This window comes from Pseudorca crassidens, chromosome 13, assembly GCF_039906515.1.
Source record: "Pseudorca crassidens isolate mPseCra1 chromosome 13, mPseCra1.hap1, whole genome shotgun sequence".
NCBI classification, from domain to species: Eukaryota; Metazoa; Chordata; class Mammalia; order Artiodactyla; family Delphinidae; genus Pseudorca; species Pseudorca crassidens.
Window position 1 is genome coordinate 17,984,607 of NC_090308.1, and position 21,270 is coordinate 18,005,876.

Below are 21,270 nucleotides of genomic sequence, written 5' to 3' on the forward strand. Positions count from 1 at the left end.
TAATTCTAATATTTTCTCTTACTAATTCTAAAGTGATCAAGTTTTAGAGTAGCACAAAACTCTATCTAGCTGTAAACCCTCATCTTCTCCCACAGAAAGCCTTGGCATCTCCAGATATAATGGAATGAGTGTTTCTTACACCTGAGTGGAGAATTGGGGTGCTATTCACCTGAAAAGTAGCTTTAGGGGTCATAGAATTTGGAATGAGGGAGTGGAGCTCACCCCAAAATAGAAGCCAAAACAGTCCTGGCAGAGCAAAGCCCATTACCTGACACACTATCCATTTATTTGTAAGGGACTTTGTTTTCATCTCTGCTGTGCCCCTGGGGCATAGAACAGTTGACTGAGATAGAATGAATCAATGGGCTCTGGGCCTGAAGGCAGGAGTTCCTTCTGGTTTCTCCTATAAAAGCCAAATGACCCTTTAGCATATCACTTAACCCCTCAGGTTATGAATGTCCCTTTGTGAAATGGGGAAAAGATAAGACATGCTATAGAGATCAAATTAAATAGTAAATGCCAACAAGCCAAAAGCAAAAAAAAAAAAAAAAAAGGTAATAGAAATGTAAGTTTTGTTTGTTAGTACATTGCACACCAATCTCTTGCAGGAAGAATATAAGTATGTTTCAAATCAAAGAACTTTGACTTATTCAGAGTTCTAAATGACCAAAGTAGTGTTCTCTTTAGGTCATTTTCTCTGTTTCAAACTTTGTATATAGAGGAAAAAAGTTGAAATCTTCAAGAGTTGTTTGAAGATTCAATCTAACTAATTTCCTTTTTTCCCAAACATTCCTTCATTACCAAAACATCTACTACAGAGATCAGGCAGAGGTGATTATTTGGGCCTCCATTTTGTAATTTAAGAACTAAAAGTTTGCAAATTTTAATCAGTTAAATCTAGAGTTATATCACTGACCCATTTGTTTCTCAGTAATTTGATTTACAAGCTGTGATTTATATTTATAGTATATTTTAAATAGAAAGATCATATGCCAGAATATTATTGTCTAATGTTTATGACTTCTAATTCCTTGTGTAATTAATTCTCGTACTTGCTCTTATTAATTCTAAAGTGATCAAGTTTCAGAGAAGCACAAAACTCTACCCAGCTGCAAACCCTCATGTTCTCCCATAGAAAGCCTTGGCCTCTCCAGATCCAGTGGATTCCGAGCATTTCTTATACCTGGGTGGAGAATTGGGTGCTATTTGCCAGGAAAGTAGCTTCAGGGGTCAGAAAACTTTGAATGAGAGATTGAGGCTAACCAAAAAATGGAAGCCAAAACAATTCTGGCAGAGTAAAGTCCATTTTGCCTGATGCCCCTGAGCATGAATTGTTATGTCCAATTAGCACTCGTAGGATCTGAGATTTTCTTGGCTGCCATACAACTCAGATTGCTGCTTTGATGGCAGCCAAATAATTATTTGGGAATAATTTGGGAAACGGACAGAGATCCCCAAAAGAGCTTATTTAAAACATGATTATTATAGCAGCAGGCACAAAGTTCACAGTGTACAAGAAAGTGAAACTTTCTTCATCTTCAAATGCTAAAATTATTTCCTGACTTGAAGCCCACCCTCCATTTTTTTGAACCTGATGTAGAAAATTAGTCTTGTCACATCAGGTAAACTAAGGGCTTCTTCAATCATAAGCTTGTAAACTCAGTCGTTCCAAGGTGTTTGCTTTTTTGTCCCCCTCTCTCAATGCTGCCCTGGTGGAGAAAGAGAAGTGTCAACTTCTCAGCCTTGGTTTGACTTGCCAGGTCTTCAGCAAAGGAAAAAAATCACAGTCCTTCAAAGGGCAAAGAGATGGTCCTAGGAGGCCAACTCTACTCCCTGCAGATGACAGTCTGCTGAGTTGTAACCATGGACTCAACAGATTTCCAGGGGGGAGTGCCCATCTAATATGAACTCCCTTTGTCCAGTTGTGAGACTCAAACCAGGGGACCTTTCTTCAGCCTTCTCATGCCTACTGTCCTGCTATCTTTTTTTGTTGTTGTTTTTTTCATAATAGCTGAGAATATTTCTTTTTTTAATTTATTTTTATCCTGCTATCTTTTTACTTTACTGGATTCACCAACCAGATGGGGGTGGGCGCTTTCTTTTCTGGGGAGCTTACAGTTTCCCTGGACCTCACCTAGAACAGAATGTTACTGAACTCAGGTTCAGCTGCTCGCCGTTCGAAAGCCAGTACTCGAGAAGCCAGTGTTGGTTAGAAAAGGAAAAGATTGCTTTACTCAGGAGGCCAGCAACCTGGGGAGAAGGCAGACTCATGTCCCAGAACCAACTCTGAAGATTCTACTCAGCCATGAAAGTTTTTAAAGGGAAAAGGGAAATAATCTTAGTAAATCATTAAGTTAGGGGGTCAGATTCTCACCATCTCCCATTGTGTGCAAGCTGATTGACTTCTTGTGATCTTTTTTTAGATTCTATCTTGTTCACACAGTCTGCTCTCCAGATTACTGAAGGGGAAGCTGGGGAAAAGATCTGTTAATCACTTATTCTTCATTTCTACTTCTTTAATCTAAGAAAAGGATCAACAGGTTATGCGAGGCATTGTATGAGCAAAATATCTGAAAGGTGTGCTTGGGCCAGAGGTAAGTTAAGCATGGGGGCATCTCATGTAAATGTTAAGATAGGGACTTCCCTGGTGGCGCAGTGGTTAAGAACTTAGCTGCCAATGCAGGGGACATGGGTTTGATCCCTGGTCCAGGAAGATCCCACATTGCCATGGAGCACCTAAGCCCGTGTGCCACAACTACTGAGCCTGCGCTCTAGAGCCCATGAGCCACAACTACTGAAGCCCGCACGCCTAGAGACCATGCTCTGCAACAAGAGAAGCCACCACACTGAGAAGCCACAAGGAAGAGTAGCCCCTGCTTGCCATAACCAGACAAAGCCTACGCACAGCAACGAAGACCCAACACAGTCAAAATATAAATAAATAAATAAATTTTTAAAAAAATTAGCTAAGATATAGCTTTACTAAAGTGACAAGGCAAAGGGCCTCCTGCAAAGAGCTGCTTCCTGCAAAGAGCTGTTTATAAATCCCCACTGTCAGACATGATTCCATTTCTATGGGATTAGGGGTGAAGGTTCATCTTCTGTAACTTCTTCATGCTGACATAGGGCACCATATTCTTAGAGTGGAAGATGTCGACATGGGTCTGCAGCATCTCTCTGCTGACAGCTTTAGTTGCCCGCTTACATATATGGTCAGAACAAGCCACGGTTATTTTGATGCCCACAAAGATGCAGATTATTATGAGCAATAGTGTTAATCCCATTCTCTTGAAGCCAGTTCTTGGAATTGTGCTAGCCATAGATTCAGTGCTGCTCAAGAGGGAGCAGCTTATGTCATAGCTATAGCCTGGTCATCATGCAGTTAGCTTTTTTCCTCTAGTGGCAGTTATAGTATCTGTAAAACAACTCAGGAATGTGCATCAGACAGGAATTTAAGATTCTGTGACTGTATTGTCCTAATCATTAACTGCTTGAGCCTGCTCTTTTGTGACTCAGGGGAAGCCTGGGATACCTCAGCTTTTCTACAAACAAGAGGTAGGGGACACGGAGGGACCTTTGTACTTGGAGGGGCCCTGCAGGGTTCTGCTCAGATTCAAGAAGGCACAGGTTCTCCACTTGTGGATCATCAAACTTAAAGGGAGTGAAAGGAGAAAGAAGATACTTGAAAAGATGGTTATGTTTGTGTGGTGCCCTTGCCCAACTCTGCACTCCATCTGAGGATGTGGGAGGAGTAGGGCTCCCCAAGCTTACACCTAACTCTTCAACCCTTCCTTCCTACCCTTCTTATGTCTGTATGGGGAGGGCAGAAAGAACAGACAGAATTCCTTTTTCTTCCCCTCATCACTTTTGTCTGCCTCTTAAATCTGCTTTTTAAAATTTAAGCTTAAAAATTAAGATGTCTTGTTTGATAGCCAGCAAATTTTTCACAATCTCCCAATGGACCAAACAGGAATCCACATCTGAGCCTAAAAGCAGGAGGGTGGTTAGAGGGGCAGACAATGAGTGAGAGAAAAATCATGTTGATTAATACCTCATTTTCTTTTTTTTTTTTAACTGTCATCAAGCTAATTAACATACCCACTTGCTCATCCATATACCTTATTTTTTCTTTTAACATCTTTATTGGAGTATGATTGCTTTACAATGGTGTGTTAGTTTCTGCTTTATAACAAATTGAATCAGTTATACATATACATATGTTCCCATATCTCTTCCCTCTTGCGTCTCCCTCCCTCCCAACCCCCATCCCACCCCTCCAGGCGGTCACAAAGCACCGAGCTGATATCCCTGTGCTATGCAGCTGCTTCCCACTAGCTATCTACCTTACGTTTGGTAGTGTATATATGTCCATGCCACTCTCTCACTTCGTCCCAGCTTACCCTTCCCCCTCCCCATATCCACAAGTCCATTCTGTAGTAGGACTGTGTCTTTATTCCCGTCTTACCTCTAGGTTCTTCATAACCTTTTTTTTTTTTTCCTTAGATTCCATATATATGTGTTAGCATACGGTATTTGTCTTTCTCTTTCTGACTTACTTCACTCTGTATGACAGACTCTAGGTCCATCCACCTCACTACAAATAACTCAATTTCATTTCTTTTTATGGCTGAGTAATATTCCATTGTATATATGTGCCACATCTTCTTTATCCATTCATCTGTTAATGGACACTTAGGTTGCTTCCATGTCCTAGCTATTGTAAATGGAGCTGCAATGAACATTTTGGTACATGACTCTTTTTGAATTATGGTTTTCTCGGGGTATATGCCCAGTAGTGGGATTGCTGGATCATATGGTAATTCTATTTTTAGTTTTTTAAGGCACCTCCATACTGTTCTCCATAGTGGCTGTATCAATTTACATTCCCACCAACAGTGCAGGAGGGTTCCCTTTTCTCCACATCCTCTCCAGCATTTATTGTTTCTAGATTTTTTGATGATGGCCATTCTGACCGATGTGAGATGATACCTCATTGTAGTTTTGATTTGCATTTCTCTAATGATTAATGATGTTGAGCATTCTTTCATGTGTTTGTTGGCAATCTGTATATCTTCTTTGGAGAACTGTTTGTAGATGACATGATACTATACATAGAGAATCCTAAAGATGCTACCAGAAAACTGCTAGAGCTAATCAATGAATTTGGTAAAGTAGCAGGATACAAAATTAATGCACAGAAATCTCTGGCCTTCCTATACACTAATGATGAAAAATCTGAAAGTGAAATTAAGAAAACACTCCCATTTACCATTGCAACAAAAAGAATAAAATATCTAGGAATAAACCTACCTAAGGAGACAAAAGACCTGTATGCAGAAAATTATAAGACACTGATGAAAGAAATTAAAGATGATATAAATAGATGGAGAGATGTACCATGTTCTTGGATTGGAAGAATCAACATTGTGAAAATGACTCTACTACCCAAAGCAATCTACAGATTCAATGCAATCCCTATCAAACTACCACTGGCATTTTTCACAGAACTAGAAGAAAAATTTCACAATTTGTATGGAAACACAAAGGACCCCGAATAGCGAAAGCAATCTTGAGAAAGAAAAATGGAGCTGGAGGAATCAGCCTCCCTGACTTCAGACTATACTAAAAAGCTACAGTAATCAAGACAGTATGGTACTGGCACAAAAACAGAAATATAGATCAATGGAACAGGATAGAAAGCCCAGAGATAAACCCACGAACATAAGGTCACCTTATCTTTGATAAAGGGGGCAAGAATATACAATGGAGAAAAGACAGCCTCTTCAATAAGTGGTGCTGGGAAAACTGGACGGGTACATGTAAAAGTATGAAATTAGAACACTCCCTAACACCATGCACATAAATAAACTCAAAATGGATTAAAGACCTAAATGTAAGGCCAGACACTATCAAACTCTTAGAGGAAAACAGGCAGAACACTCTATGATGTAAATCACAGCAAGATCCTTTTTGACCCACCTCCTATAGAAATGGAAATAAAAACAAAAATAAACAAATGAGACCGAATGAAACTTAAAAGCTTTTGCACAGCAAAGGAACATAAGCAAGACCAAAAGACAATCCTCAGAATGGGAGAAAATATTTGCAAATGAAGCAACTGACAAAGGATTAATCTCCAAAATTTACAAGCAGCTCATGCAGCTCAATAAAAAAAAAAAAAAAAAAACCCAATCCAAAAATGGGCAGAAGTCCTAAATACCTCATTTTTCTTATCGTACCATATTTCATTATATTCAACATCCTTGTATTATTATTATTATTACTATTATTATTATTTTGGCATAAGTTTTTATAAACTCTAGAAAGAAGTCATCAATTTTATTTTAACTTTTATCATAAAAATCCCAAGAGTTAGTTATCCACATTCACCTTGGTTTTCTCCTACATACTTTGAAAAGTGTCACAGTTTTTTTTTTCTCCCTTTAGGGAAAAAATGTTGACATCCAGATTATCTAAAGTCATGGATTCAAGGTAAGGCAAGGGCTGCTGTCAGCAACATAAAATCACATAACATCCCACAATCCTTTTTGTTAAGAGACCAAGACACTCTGACCTACATTATCAATGTTAGATGACATTGCACAGTGCAGTAGTTTTTATATGAGACCCCAGCTCCTCCACATAACGCCTCTGAACCTATGCTTCCCTGAAGAATTTAAGCCATCCACCTCTCTAGGTTTTACTATCCCCCTTGACCTTTACCTAAGGAAAGGAATAGTAGGTATAAATTTCAGAATTTATGACAATTGAGCATTATTTTTTTTCTCCATGTTTCAATTTCTGTCTCCCATTCCATTTTTAAAAACTATCACGTTATATGTTGTTTTAAAACATTTCGTCAAGTTTTTATATCTATTTATAACCTGTGGACATGATTAGAATTTAGGGGTATATTACACCTCATCAGTGAAAATTTCAAGATTCGAAATCAAAGTTTTAAGCAGCATCTATAGCAAATATTCTGTTCATTCACCTTGACTTTGTCTTTCCTCCCAGGTTTAATTAACGATTCTCCAGGAGTCAGGTATCTTTTTCCCAGGTTTTCATTGTATTTCACTTCAATTCACTTGTCCAGCTGTTAGTTGATTTTCTACGCAGCTACTGGAATAAATGTCATTCCTCCTAATATTTTACTATCTGTGCCTTTGTGATTTTCCTTTGTTGGCACTGACTTTTTATTTACTTTTTGTGATTCATGAATTTTCTAAATCGGTAACTTGGGAAATGTTGCATAGACTCTTGATTGCTCACAATCCAAACAACTAGAAAACTCAAAAGACTGTCACAATCCTAAGGTTCAGCATCACAGCTGGTGGTCAGAGTGATGTTGCTGTGATGGTGCCTGATGCTGGTGTCCCCATAATCAATAATCCATAATTAATTATGTCTTGAAATGTTTTATGTATGGAGGTGTTTATTCAAAATGTTAGAAAAAAAACAAAAACCAAGTGAAAACAACAATAATAATAAATATACATGTATGTATTATACTCACTCTAGTTATACACTCTTTAATTGTACCTTCCTTTAGTGAATGTACACTGAATGTCAGCACAGCAAATCATAATTCGGTTAGGCTGGTTTCCTGCCTCATTGGCTCAGTTCTTCTGTCCTGTTTTACTCCAGATCTTGGCTCAGGCTTTTGTTCTGCCCCAGTGGATACATTACATGATTTTCTGCCGTTACCTCTGGCTCTGGGGTAATGGCACTCCCTTGGGCACAAAGTATGATATTTTTCCACTGATTCCAGCCACCACCACCGTAACTCTGAGGCACAGACTGGCCGCCTCTCCTTCCCCTACTCACTGTTGTGTAATACCAAACCTCCGGACACTGTTACAGCTGAGTTCATCAGGACAGGGTGGTGAGGAAGAGGGTTAGACCTACGATATATACAGTAACGTTCCGTTAACCTATACTTCTCCAAGATATATATACTGTGATCAGAAAATAGACTATCTCTTACCACAATATAGACTTGTTCAGTTGGTCATTTGTATTATCTGTTGTTCCGTTGTGTCTGATTCCAAGATCAGGCTTATCCCTTGCCCGGAGCTGTCCACAAAGGATAGATTCCCTGATGAGCAATGGACTGGGTTGGCTGAACAATTCTATTAACTTGGGGCTTGTTAACCTGAGTATAGGGGTTGTTGAAGTGTGGGCTCAGGAATTCAGTCCTGCTCCAGGCTCAGAAACACTTTCCCTTTCTGTCATCTAACTGCCTTTCTACTTAAGAATTTCAGAAGCTTAGCATAGTTGAATTCTAAGCTGATGCCAAGATACTTTGTTATGCCAGCAAGAAAAAACATCAAGAAAAGGAAGAATAATGTTCAGTGACTGAACCTGAAACTAATGCAAATGATATCTTTCATCTGTATAGCATTTTACACTTTTAAAAGGATATTATCTATTTAATATTCACAACAATACTTACCTCTCATTGCCCCTATTTTACGAGTGAGGAAATAGAGCTCAGAGAAGAATTACTTGTAAAATGTCACACAGCCATAAATGTCATAAATGATAGAGTAAAGGTGAAAACTCAGTTTTTTGGACCCTCTGTCTAGAACCCTTTTTTCTACCCACACTGCCTTTGTGAATAGCTCAAGTTATAGAATGACAAATAACCCCCCAAAACAAAAAACACAGCAACAGAACCAGGATTATGCTTTGGCTTTATTTTAAAGATGAGTCCCTATCCTCTACCAGATTTTCTCCATTCCTTTCAATATCCTTTTTCTTGTGAATTCTTCTTCTGGGCCAAATCTGACTCAGCTCTAAAATTTCCACATTCTTCATCCGCCAAATTTTCTTCTCCTCATTAAAAATCTTCTTTAAAGTCCAATTACTATGACTTTCCTATAGTACATCCTTAAATTTCTTTGTGAGTATCTTAATTCAGGAGTTGAAATTTTTATACTGTATCCTGTTCCCTGTTAATACTCAGAACACATTAACTAATCTTTATGAGAATGTTTCAGGGCCTAAAACTGTAGATAGTGCTAACTTTTCCCATCATGTAAGGTACTTCCTCACAGGGATTTTGGGGTTTAGATTACTCAGCACATGGGACACGTTTAGAACAGTGCCTTACATATAGTACATGCTCAGTAGAAATTGTTTTGTTATTGCTATTATTGTTCTCAGTTTTTGGCATACGCTGGAGTGAGAAGTGAATCCCTCTCAGATCAGCTTCATGAAGATTTAAAAATGTATTCAATTCTGGGCTTCCCTGGTGGTGCAGTGGTTGAGAGTCCGCCTGCTGATGCAGGGGACACGGGTTCGTGCCCCGGTCCGGGAGGATCCCACCTGCCGCGGAGCGGCTGCGCCCGTGAGCCATGGCTGCTGAGCCTGCACGTCCAGAGCCTGTGCTCCGCAACGGGAGAGGCCACAACAGTGAGAGACCCGCGTACCGCAAAAAAACAAACAAACAAACAAAAAAACCCGTATTCAATTCTAAATGACAGTTGCGTGTTGTCCTTTTTTTTTTTTTTATTTTTTAATAAATTTACTTTTCTTTTATTTTTTGGTGCATTGGGTCTTTGTTACTACACGCGGGCTGTCTCTAGTTGCAGTGAGCGGGGGCTACTGTTCGTTGCAGTGCACAGGCTTCTCATTGCAGTGGCTTCTCTTGTTGCAGAGCACAGGCTCTAGGCACGCGGGCTTCAGTAGTTGCAGCACGTGGGCTCAGCAGTTGTGGCGCACAGGCTTAGTTGCTCCACGGCATGTGGGATCTTCCCGGACCAGGGCTCGAACCCGTGTCCCCTGCATTGGCAGGTGGATTCTTAACCACTGTGCCACCAGGGAAGCCCCATGTGTTGTCTTTCTGACTTGTAAATTTAAAAAGATAAATCACTGCCTTTATTTGGGTGTTTTTTTAAAATAAATATTATCATTAATGTTTATAAGGAATAAAAGAATTCTAGCCTGGTAAATTTCTGTTTACAAGCTATAGTTTGCAAAAGCTGTTCTGCCCCTATAGTTACCAGTGGTGAAGGTTGTTTGGTTGCAATTATAAACATGCTCATCATACCAATATTTTGTGGCAGAAATATTGTAGTACTGAACATGTTCTGAATTCTTTTCAGTTTCTTTTTATTTTTTAATCACTAAGGATATTTGGATGACAATAATTTCTTTGTTGTTCAAGAGTTCCTCTTGTCATGCAGCTTATTTCTCTCACCTAAAATAGAAATGTATTTTTAATTGCTAAAATATGCACTTTTAAGCACATTGTCATTATACTTGAAAACTGGAAACCTATAACAATAGAAGTAACAGCACTCAAATTAACCCTGGAAAGAATGCATAAGAAAACTATGATGTAATTCGAAGTTTACTTCTATCTAATAAGCCACAATATGGGGTGAATTTTATATGTACTCATAACTTACATAGTTCAATTTAGCAATTACTATTATTAAGTAATAAGTGCAGGCATTATATCAGTAACATTAATCAAAACGACTCCCCATTGAAAGTTGCAACTATGATTCCCTACTCTCTACCTCAGAGATCCAACAGATTAGCTCTCCCCAAGAAAACTGACACAGTTCTCCTTTTATCAGATTATCCCACCTCTTCCTACAAACTATTCTAGGCTGTTTCTTTTATGTGGAAAGTTTTCCTATTCCCAGAAGTCCAAACTCATCATTCTACACACAGCTAAAGTTTTGTGTCCTCAATGTCCTAGTAGTTTGAAAGGGAAGCGTCTGTTTCTCTATATTTTATTTTGCCTCCAAGTACAGATCTCTGAGCTCCCCATTCCTCAAACTACACACTTTGATATTTATGTATTTGTTCATGTTCAATCACTTTAAAGCTGAGTTTCTGTGTGCCATTTTTATATTTGAAGTTTTGTTCTCTAGAATCTCTTGGATGATGGACAGTGTTTAATGATTTTTATGGAATGCCTACCAGAGGGCTTCATTCAGTGACATTATTAATAATAAATGTGTTTTTTTGGTGCTAGTATAGCAAGATAGCTAGTGGTTTATTTGTTTTTTCTGAACTGGATGTTTTTAAATACTCACTGTGTGTACACTCAGCTTCATTTGTGTCATTTTCTTGTATGAAGACACTAGCTAGGCACCCTCCTGATCAGAGAGAAAACACACGCTGTATCCTGCCAGCATTCTCTAGAACAGCAGCCCAGGCAGAAGAAGAATGATGCCTTAGAGAGAGGAAACTGTCTACCTTGGTTCAAGTCTAGCATCATTCTTTCCCTGCTCCCAGGGTGAAGGTTGTCTCTGAGCTGACAGGTTGTGTGGTCCTCTCATGTGTGTCCACATAGCAAACAGAGAGGAGCTATAGATCCTGAAGGCACTGATTCTTCTATTTCAGTGAAAGGAAAATGATCCAAATATCCAGCTGTCATCAGCACATTTCTATGTGGATGCCACACAGGCACTCCTAATTCAGCATGCTCATTTCTCCCCTGGAACATGATCCCTTTCTTATGTTCTCCCCCTCAGAAAAGACTATCATTATCCATCCAGTGACCAAGCCAGGTGGCCTGGGCAGTCATTTGTGAGTTTGTCTTCTCTTTCACCACCATGTTCAGTTAGATGCCAGCTCCCAGGATTCTACCTTCTCAGTAGCTCTTGGTCTCTTTCCTCCTCCTCTCCTCCCCATTGCACCACTCACCCCAGTTTGGATCCTCATTATTTTCCCTTAGATTATTGCTGTATTGAGTTCACTGGCCTCCTATCTTTAGTGTGGAACACCTCCTTGCTGCCCAAAGATTATTTTTCTAGAATGAAAATCGAATCTTGTCATGTCCTTGTTCATATCTCCTCATGTCTCTTCACTCCCTGCCGTTAGTATAAAATTTTCACTTTCTATATCCTAACCCTCTGGTCCCTGCCTAGTTCACCATTATATCTTTTGTCACTACTCACCTTGCATTTTACTTTACAGGCGCATGGAACACTATCTTCTCTTCCCCAGTTCTGCTTTTGCTCATGCTTGGAACGTGCAGTCCATCTTTTCATCCTGTTAGTCTCAAGTTCTACATCACCTGGTCTATGAAACCTCCATCACTGCCCCCAAGAAACTGGGTGCCTAGTCATGTAGGCCCCCATGGCCCACCCTTCTTTTTGTTCTGTAACTTTTTATAGGACCGCCAAGCAATTCCAAGTTATAACAGTCATTTCCTAGTCAGCTATGTGGATGACCCCCTGGAGTACATGCAGTACACAGCATGTATGTCAGCAGAGGTGGCCCTGACTGCATGTCTGCCTCTCTGCTAGACTATCCACTCTCTTAAAGGGCAAGAATTTGCCTTTAATTGTTTTTATCTCTAGTAGCTACTTCTATCATCTATGAGTCCACATACATGCCCACACATGTGCACACTCACCTAAAAAATAATTCTACTTCTTAGGGAATGTAGGCATAAAATATAGAGGCACATATTAAAATTTAAATTCGATTAAATCCAACTGGATTAAATCAATCCAAGTTAAATCAATCCAATTAAATCTCCTTCAGTGATTTCATAGCTTAAAGTTGGAATGATTAGAGAACTGTGTTAGATTTTATAAGAAAATTCCATTTTTATTTCTTTTTCATTTTAGTTTTTACTTAAGAAACTTTATTTTTTAGACTAGCTTTAGGTTCACAGTACAATTAAGTGGAAAGTACAGAGCGTTCCCATATATTCTCTGTCTCCGCACATGCACAGCTTCTTCCATTATCAACATGAGAGTGGTACATTTGTCACAATTGATGAACTTATACTGACACATCATTATGCCCTGGAGTCCATAATTTACATTAAAGGTTAACTCTTGATGTTGTACATTCCATGGGTTTTGACAAATGCAAAATGCCACATATCCATCATTACAGTATTGTACAGAATAGTTTCAGTGCTCTATTTTCATTTCTTTTTAATTTCTGAATTCAAAGACTTATTACTTTTGATTTTGTTCTCTGAATGTTTTTATAAACACTACATACATTACACGTCTCTTGACTCTTTTTTGCTATCCCTTACTTAGAAGATGGCACTGGTGTCGTCATTGGAAACCTATGTGAGGGTATTTGTGAGACTGACAATTCTCCCATACTGTTTACTAGCCCTTTTGGTCAGTGACTCACCAGATCTCTTCCTTACAGAGCCTACAACTGGTTGGGACTCTCTCGTTTCACTTCCTGGCCTATTTGATGAATGTAGACCCAGTCTCCCAGCTTTCTTAGGTTTACTTGTCTATTATTTTTCTTCTTATCTTTTCAAAAGCTACATCGAATCTTTTTAGTGCTGTTGATTGGCTTTTTTAAATTATAGAAATAATGGAGACTACTATTCGAAAGCTTTGAAAATAAAGATAAGGTATACAAATGTAAACCTAAGTAACCTGCAATACTCAGTGATAAACATTTCTTTCCTTCTAGCCTTTTTCCTATATATGTGTATATACACACATATATATACTAAATCTATTCTATAGGTATATATACGTGAATCATACTGTCTAAATAGTTTTGTATTCTTCTCTTTTTTAATGATCATTTTATGGCATTTGTTTTCTTATGATCATTAGCGTTCTCTGAAAATGTTATCTACCGCGATTCATTTGACCAATTTCTATTATTGGACGTTTAGGTTTTTTCATATGTATTTTTGCCAGTATGAATAACATTTTTGGACACTCCTCGGTGAGAGGATAGCTACACTGACTCTATATAGAATTTCTTCTACTTACCACACCTGAGCAAAGTCTCTCTTAGAATATGTGTGTTAGAGTCTTTATGTCAGTCACATAGCAGAAGAGACGAGAAAGGAGAAAAAGCACTCTCTTTGGTGGCGCTATGGGGCTCGAGTCTCAGCTCATGTTCTTACAGGCTGTGTGAACTTCGGAAAATTACTCAACATCTCTTTGCTTTAGTTTATTTGTAAAACTGGGGTAATAGTATTTTATTTATAGGGTTCTTGTTAGGAATACAAATATACTAAATATATAAGTGGTATCTTTTAAAATTCATCTAGTGACTAGTGAAGTTGAATTATAACTCTGAGGCTAGAGCACTCTGCTAAGAATTCTCTTTTTAGCATTCAATGTTAGCTCTGGCAGATATATCCCTAAGGATGAAAATGCCCAAATGTGACACCTGTGGCATATTTTTAGATTATTTGAGGTCACACTTAGTATCCTAAAACATAGTCTTTTAGATCTAGTTTTATATTTTTCTTAGTTTTTGAAATTCCGTTGTTGAAAGCTGACTACCGGATGATTGCTGGACGACGATATGATTTCCTGGGTACAGGTTATGTTTTAATAAGACATATTGAAAAACAGGGGTAATGTAAACCAAAGACTTTATACACTTTTCCATTTTTTTCTTTGTATATAGCAGATTGAACCTCCTAGATTGCATTGGAAGTATTTACCAGATTCGGGAAATGACCTATTGCTAATTATTTGGGTCAGATTCAGAAGTTTATCTTTTTAGCTTCTAATTTTGAGATAATTCCTTACTTACATAAAAGTTACAAAATCTATTACAAAGAACTCTATTATATCCTCTACCCAGATTCAACAATGCTGAACATTTTGCCCCATTTACTTTAGCATTTGTTCTTTCCCTCTCTCTATATCTTCTTTTTATGCACAAATACTTTAATATGTGTTTCCTAAGGACTGTCTCTTACATAACCAAAGTACCTCTATCAAAGTCAGGAAGTGTAACATTCGTACAATGTTATATCTAATTCATAGTTTTTGTTCAAAGTTCACAACTTGTTTGAATAATATATAGTTTTTTTTTCTTGTCCAGGTTACAATCCAGGATCACACGTTGTGTTGTCATGTTTCTTTCATTTCCTTTCATCCAAAACAGTTCCTCAGCCTTTCTTTTTCTTTCATGATCTTAATGTTTTTGAAAAGTAAAGCCAATAACTTTACAAAATATCCTTCAGTTTGGGTTTCTTTGATGTTTCCTTACAATTAGCTTCAGGTTTTGTATTTTTGAGTGTAACAGCATAGAAGTGATGTTGTGTCCTCCTCAGGGTATCATATCAGGAAGCATATCATATCGTTTTGTCTTGTTATGAGTAACATTAGCCTTGATAACTTTAATAAATTTGTGTTTGTTAGGTTAACTTACTATAAAGTTATTTTTTCTCTTTGTAATTAGTAAGTAACCTGTGGTGATTATGCTGAAACTGTGTAAATATCTTCTTGCTCATCAAACTTTCATCCACTCTCTTTAGTATTCATTAAGCTGGATCCCCTGTCTTTTTTGACATGTCCCTATCTTAGCACTTTCTTACTTTCTGGTACAACAGAAAGTTCCAGACTCATTTTATGGTTTCCCTGCCCCACCCTGGGCTCATTTCTCTCACGATCCCTAGTTCCTTTTAGTGGAAAATGGTATTTAGAGACAAAAATCTGGGTGTTAGATGTGATCATTGCTCTTGTGGTGTATTTACTTATAGGCCCATCCATTTGACAGATCTATGAAATGTACACACACACTGATACATGTGTTTATACCTCTTTCTGTAAAATTATATGGTATACATATTATAGGTATGAATGTATGTGTATATATGTAAATGAGTTCATACTCACATCTCCAGTTCCAATTCAATATTACAAGGGTCACAAAATATCTAAAAACTAGAATAGATGGGACCTGATATTAATTGAGTATAAACAAAAGGGAGAGGAAGAATTCAAGGTGACTATACATTGTAAATGCTAGCATGGTGCTCCCAACTGTTCAGTGTAAAACGTTTTGTGTACCAACATTTTTTGTTGTGTGTGCCAAACCTACTAATAAAGCCTTAAATTGCTTTACATTTTTAGCAGCTGTATCACAGCATTCCTGCATATTGATCTTGTAATCAAATAAAACTTGAGGTCTTTATGTTAACTGTTGTCAAGCAAGGTCTGATACCTCTTTTCTTATGAACTTAGTTTTTTGAAACTGTATTGTATGTATTCCTGTGAAATTTTATCTTACTAGCGTTTGACCATCATTCATCCCCTTCAAACCCCTTTAAACCTCGTTTAGCTAATATATTAATTGTCCTACAAATTACCTGTTATACAAAATTTTTATAAAATGCTTTCTATGGCTTTAGCTGACCTTCTCTGAAGATAAAGCAGAAGGTTGAGACTACAGTATACTTTTGGCGGTGAGGGTGATAAACCTGGCCTTGTAACTGGAAATGGGGTCATTTCTTACCATAGTATTTTATGTTATGAAATAGATAATCAAGAGTTAGGTTATCAGATGCTAAAAAAGCAGGGGGGCAAGGTAAGAAATGTGACTCAAGATTTACAAAAAGACAAGGAAATCTCCCTGATGGCCCTCACATAGACTGAAAAAGACTATTAATATGTCCATCCCATTCTTGGCCTTCTTTTCCTCTCAATTTAAACATTCTTCCTAGGTAATCTAATTCACTTCCAAGGCTCTAAACTCTCCAGCTACTCTTCTATAGCTATTGCTTCTTCCATAATTGTAGAATTTTGACTGCTTTGTGTCAACTAAGCTAGGGATCACATTTCCTAGCCCTATTGCAATAGGTGTGGACATATAGTGGTTCTAGCATGGGGAATATGATTAAAAGTTACATATGCAACTTCCTCCTCACTTGCTTAAGAGGACTTCTCTGGCCTCAAACTTCCACTCTTTTCTCCAAGCACAGAGACTAGAGAAACCACATGTTGAACCTGGAACAGCTACTATCAGCCTGGGCCACTGAGTAATTGCATGAGGGAGAGCCACCCACCAGCCTGAAATACCTGCTCTAGAATTTCATGTGAGTGAGAAATACCTTACAATTGTTTGAGCAATTACCTTTTTTTTGGTGCCTCTCCTGAGTCCCCTACTTGTATATTCAACTGCTCACTAGATATTTCTACTTTTGTATCTCAGAGATGTCTCAAGTCTAACATATTTCTCTTCAAATTTACTTCTCATTTCTGGCATTATTATCATCCCAGATGACCTCTCCATTGCACGTGGAGTTACTCCTGGCTACTTCCTTTCCCTTTCGCCCATATCGAATCTGAACATCTTGGTTCTGACGCCTTTATCGCTTGCCTCTCCAACCCTTCCTCTCCATGCTCTTGTCTGTTGCTTTAGACGAAGTCCCAGTCATCTCAGGCTGGGATTGATGCAACAACCCAATAACTGTTTTTTCTGTCTCTAATCTTGCTCCCCTCAAATTTATTCTTGGCTATGGTTTTATTACTGACTAGCTCAATGATCTCATCTGAAACGTACGGATACTCACGGTATCTACCTTTTGGAGTTTTTATGAGAACTAATGTTGGCTAGATGCCAAGCATTTAGCATGGTTCCTGAGATACAGCAGGACTCAAAACAAGTTAGCTATTGTTAACATTATTATTAGAATTTCCATATCATAACTATTCTTAAAATTCCTTAAAGGGTTATTATTCCTTTAAAAGGTAATCCTATAATTCCTTAAAGGAGTATTATTGTTTCTAGGGTAAAATCGCAGCCCTTAGTGAGCCTGGTTAACATTCTGTAATCTGGTCCCTATTGAACTCTCCAGGTTTATCTCTTGTTATTCTCCCCTTCTAACCTTCTGCTTTATTCATATTGCAATACCTACCGTTCCCTTAACATGTCAAACTCTTTGATACCTCTTATTTTTGTACATGTTGATTCCGTTGCTTTAAACACACTACTTCATTGTCTTTCCTGAACTCTTATTAGCTATTCGTCCTTCAAATCTCACCTCATATATCACCTCCTCTAGGAACTTTCCTTGATGCTTTCTGGTCTAGTTTAAGCATGTGTTCCATGTTCATCCATAACACCATGTGTTTCCTTTATTGTGGCCATTAGGATAATGTTCTACAAGTGTTTATTAACGGTGGACATGCTTTGGGTGTTTGCCTGGCCCTCTATCCTGACTTGGCGGGCTTCAGTGGTTTTATTTATATATGAGTCTTCACCCTATTTATCATATTTGATTGAAACATACCCAAAGACAGGGCTGAGTATATTTGTTATATATACTGAAAATTTGAATTGAGACAAAACTATGGCTGGTTAATATGGCTGCTAGACTTGTAAAATATGAAAATTTAGGACCTTAGAAAGGAAAAAAGGAAATAGACACAAAACTACAGACAGAACGTAGAAAAACAGGGATAATGGATAAGCAGAGAAAGTAGATATTCAGAGAGGAGAATAAATTTTTTGAGAATTCAAATCCAATGTTCCAGAAAATATTTTTTATGATTGTTTATGATATGCTTGGAATTTATTACATCTTTGCTTTATATCTCCATATCGTTTTGTTTTCAGCTCAATTTTGTATTCCATATATAGTTATTTATTTCTGAAAAAATTATCAAATTCATAAAAGTTGTGAGCTATAAAGACTGAATAATCAGAAAGTTAAGTGTTATTTGAGAGACATTCTACTAGAAAAACATTGAATGAGTCATCAGAAGGCCAAGGTTCTAGACAAAACTCTGCCATTATTTAACTATATAATCTTGGGTTGGTCGGTTGACTGGAGTTCCCCTCCTTTCAGTTATGTCATCTCTAAAGTAAAGACCATAATTTCTTTCCTGCTTACCTTGGAGTTGTAATAATCAGTTGTCCGCTTTGAAAATGTTAAGTGTTTATAGCCAACAAGGCCTTATTAATATTCTGCAATAGAAGAATACTGGCTAGGATTGACTGGAATGACTTCTCAGTCCAAAGATATTACACTACTAGTCACTAGTTTCGTTTACGTAAAAAAGGATGCTTCCCATTTTCAGAAAGGTACAAATATCTACATTTGGAACCTAGGACATATTACACTATTTATGTGCAATATGGTAGCATGTATTATGTATATTCACCTAGGTAATATTTTTAGTAAAAGAAAAGGAATTGCAACCAAATGTAAAAGGATAAGAAACAAAAATATTTACAAAAAAGGACAAGAAAAAAAGATGTTTCCAATTATATGCTACAGTTATTAAGGGCACAGACTCTTAGTTTTCTCATCTGCAAAATGAGGTTTCATAATTATACAGGCTAATGGGATTGTAAAGAATTTAGCACAACTGACCCGGAATGAACTTTGGAGAGATTACTGATTAGAAGTGTGAGGCTGAGAGCTTCCCTGGTGGCGCAGTGGTTAAGAATCTGCCTGCCAATGCAGGGGACATAGGTTTGAGCCCTGGTCCGGGAAGATCCCACATGCCACGGAGCAACTAAGCCCGTGCGCCACAACTACTGAGCCTGTGCTCTAGATCCCGCGAGCCACAACTACTGAGCCCGTGTGCCACAACTACTGAGCCCCGTGCACCTAGAGCCCGTGCTCCGCAACAAGAGAAGCCATGGTAATGAGGAACCTGCGCACAGCAATGAAGAGTAGCCCCCGCTCGCTGCAACTAGAGAAAGCCCGCATGCAGCAACGAAGACCCAACACAACAAAAAAAATAATAAATAAATAATTAAAAAAAAAAAAAAGAAGTGTGAGGCTGACCAGGTGCAGAAATGTGGTCCCAGGTGTAGAGTTTCACAGCAAGTCATAGATTTGCATTCATATAACACTCCAGATATGGAAGGATCTGGATCCTTGCATTTGTCTCCTGGGAAGTGGTTGATTATTGGTCTTAATTCTTCTAAATGTCAGCCAATCAGATGGAATTTCTCTGCCCCTCATTTCCCAATAAAATTTTAGATATAAGCATACTAATATTTTTCTGAGTCATTATAGAACCAATCTAGTACAAATTTAGGAAACATTTATCCAGCCCTACCTAGTTTATTTAAGATCTTTGCACAAATATTTGCAGAAAGCAATCTTTGAAACTCAACCTATGTCCTAACATAATTGTGAATAAAATGTGTGATAATATTACAGATGGCTCTAGCTTTATATGACAACGTAAAACAAATGCATGGAAAATGTAATGAAAATGGTGCATAATGCACCCTACTTTACAGATGTTCATTATCTTCAATGAATTTGTGACAATTCAGAAGGATAATTTTAACTTTCTTAATCTTTCTAGACTATTGTTAAATTAATTTTGACTATTGTTCTAAATACATTCATTTCCTATAAGATGTAAAATCACGGGTAGAAGAGTGCTGGGTTTCTAGTTGTCTAAAAGGAATAGCTGTCATCGAGAAAACAGCTCCAGTTTAATGTGGTAATAATAAAAATGAAATATGCATACTGGAAATGTAATAAGCAGAGATATTTTACCACAATAAGAATACAAAAATGATGTAATATTATATTCATTTTCAGAAAACAAGGAGAAATAGCTCCTTTGTCATGAAATATTAAGCATGCATCCATGGGGATTTACCGATAAATTAAAACAAAAATATTTTTGGTCTTAAAATAGAATCTCAAAAAAAGCCTCAATTCACCCACATGGTACATAGAGTGCCAGGTTTATTCTGAATGATGCTGATAGGAAATAGTGGCTGCAGGGCAAGGAAGAGAGCCAAATTTAAGTTCAAATTCTAAACATTTGTCTGTGGATCTTCTATATTTGAAATGCCATTTCCTGGTTTAATGCGTTTTAAAAGTTGTCATGTTTCTAAATTTGATATACAATTTAAACTCTAACCTATATTAATGTTTCATTTTAATTATGGTAGTTCTTTTACATTAAGGAATAAATCAATAAAATAGTGTGCCACAAAAGCATCATCTTCAGATGATAGTTCCTATGCCATTGTTTGGGTTTGAGATGCCCTGACCCTGCACGTACAGTCTCCTTTCAGAAACACAAGATGAAATTCTAGCTGCACATCTGTTTTAAGTGCAGCAAAGTACAACTCTTTAACCTTATATATGCTAAATGCTTTCATTGACTGTTGAGTAAGAGTCATTTTGGGTCATTCCCCAAGATTCAAAACCAGATGAGAAAGTGACTATGAAAAATCACTAAGTACACATACACGAGAGCACATTTAGAATTTATAAAGCAACTATTCCTTAAAGCAGTTTAACCACTCAAGTTTGAGATTTTAAAGTTTGTCAATTTGTGAGTAAATTAAATAGGAATGTTTTTCCCTATTCCAATAATTCCACCTGTATTAATGTACATCACAGATCCTAGACATCCGTGGTTCTCAAACTTTATTTTTTATAACAATCCCCTGAGTTGTATACTGAAACTGCATGTAGCCAAATTCTAAATCCCCTCCCCGTCCAGTAGGTCTGGAATGAGCTTGGGAATCTGTAGTTTCCATAGACCTCAGGTGATTTGTATGCTGGTGCATCACCCATCA

The 21,270-nt window shown here is 37.6% G+C and overlaps 1 long non-coding RNA gene across 2 annotated transcripts in view; it reads left to right on the forward strand.

The window, feature by feature from the left end:
* The window catches only part of LOC137204462 (uncharacterized), a 33,838-nt gene that overhangs the window by 10,674 nt on the left and 1,894 nt on the right, over positions 1–21,270 (forward strand). The window contains exon 2 of one of the 2 annotated variants that reach the window (XR_010933636.1): positions 16,680–16,798. This is a non-coding gene — a long non-coding RNA (uncharacterized lncRNA). The remainder of the gene's footprint in view (positions 1–16,679; positions 16,799–21,270) is intronic. The other variant, XR_010933635.1, reaches the window with a different exon arrangement.